The sequence below is a fragment of the Octodon degus genome, unplaced genomic scaffold (genome assembly GCF_000260255.1).
Source record: "Octodon degus isolate 3935 unplaced genomic scaffold, OctDeg1.0 scaffold00043, whole genome shotgun sequence".
NCBI lineage: Eukaryota > Metazoa > Chordata > Mammalia > Rodentia > Octodontidae > Octodon > Octodon degus.
This window is the reverse complement of record NW_004524619.1, coordinates 4,737,499-4,739,511: the sequence shown is the minus strand read 5'-3', so window position 1 is coordinate 4,739,511 and position 2,013 is coordinate 4,737,499.

Sequence of the window (2,013 nt, the reverse complement as noted above, 5' to 3'; positions counted from 1 at the left end):
GGCCGGTTTTTCCTTTTAAGCGTTTCTCTTTTGATTCCTTTTTTTTCAAATTTCCCTCTTTCTGCTTACATTACTTCCTGTTCCTGTACACAGTCTGTGTTTTCCAGTGGAGCCCTTAGTATATTCATAATAGTTATTTAAGTTGCTGGTCTGGTGATTCCAGCATCCCCACCATATCAGACTCTGGTTTGGATTCTTGCCCCATCTCTTGAAACTGATTTTGACTTTCAAAAAAAATCCTTTATTTATTTATTTGGTTCAGGGTCTCACTACATAGCTTGGACTCGTAATGATCCTCCTGTCTCAGCTTTCCCAGTGCTGGGATTACAGGCATGTGTCACCATGCTGGATTTGGTGTTGGCTTTTTGTATGACTTGGAATTTTTTCTGAGAGCTGAAAATAATGTTCTGGATAAAGGAATTGCAGGAAATGGGCATTTAGCAATGTGGTGAGATGCGGTAGGAGGAGGATTATATATCAGCTTCTGGGTGCACTGTCCCCTGTACTCAGACCTGCACCCACGCCTCTCAGCGCTCCCCTCCTCTTAGGCAGGACAGAACAGCTGAAAGGACCAACTGTTATTTCCCTTCTGATATGTGGAAGGCTGGAGAGGGCTCCAGGTGCCTCTTTCTCTTCCCCCAGGTCAGTTAAGCTCTAATAATGAAGCAGAGAATTAAAATTTTAAATAAAAGCCTGCCAAGGATGCCCACCAAGACCAAGCGGACATGTCTGGTGGGCCTGATAACACACATTTCTTCCTTTGTATAAGCCATGCTTTGTGTAACTGATGGCTTTAACAATGTACCTCAAGATGTTTAAATCTCTAGAGCAACCCATGATGTCACCCAACCCTCCAATCCTAAGAGCCAAATCTCCCCATGTACTCCCCACTCACTTGTCCTTTAAAAGCCCCAAACCCTGCCAGGCAAGGCTCTGATTCTCTGTCAGAAATTCTAGGCAGAAGCCCGCTGGTGTGATAAACTGCCTCCGCAACCTCAGTGCCATTTCTTCCCATGTTTGGTCTGTTTTCTGCAATAGGGAAATCCTCCTGGTTTAGGTGTTGGTGGGAGAGTTTCCCTTGAGGGCAGGGCTGCTGAAGAGAGAACGCTCATGACTACTCTTCTTTCTCACGCAGAAGGCTTTCTCTTCAGTATTTAGGAGGTAAAGCCTTCGGCAGAGTGGACACAGCCTCCTGCACTGGGCCGCTGAAGCTTCGAACTAGACTTGCGCACACAGAGCCTCCCACAAGGTGTCGATGTAGTTTAGGTTTTCCTCTGTGGGTGCTGCTTCCCCTGGAGGTTCTGCTTATCAGTTTCTGCTCTGGAAAGTTGTGATTCTCTGAATTCCTCTGTCTGTTTCTCCAATATTGAAGGCAATAATTTGTCCTCTGAGCTCAGACCTCTGACAGATCTAAGAAAAGCTGTTGGTTCCAGCTTAACTTTTTACTTGTTATTAGGAGCAACTCCGAAGCTCCTTCAATGAAGTCCCCAAATTCCTTATTTTGGTTTGTTTTCCATTTATCAGAAAAACAGTATAACATTTAAGAACATATTTTATATCTTCCTAAAATGCCAAGCGCTGATCATCCAGCTACTCAGGAAGCTGAGGAAGGAGGGTCTCAGGGTTGAAGCCAACCTGAGATTCTGGGCTCCAGCCTCAGTGCTACCAACAAACAAACAAACTACAAAATTTCATAAATTGACCTGCATGTTTTCACATATTCAGCCTTTGTTCATGTGTAAACATATTTGCATTTTACTTAGATATAGAAAACTTTTCATTATCCATTTTTAGCACATCTTAAGCATATTTCCTTATTTAAGTCTTCAAAATTATCTTTTTAATAGTTTAGTTCATGTGGCTAATGCACATTAATTTGCATAACTTTCTTCCCGTTAGATATTGCTTCCCATTTTCTTCTGTTGGAATCATTGTTCAGTTTTAGCTGATTTTGGTTTACTGAACAGCAAGCAATTTATGTCATAGTATTTGTCATTTGGGGGTGAAGGAACC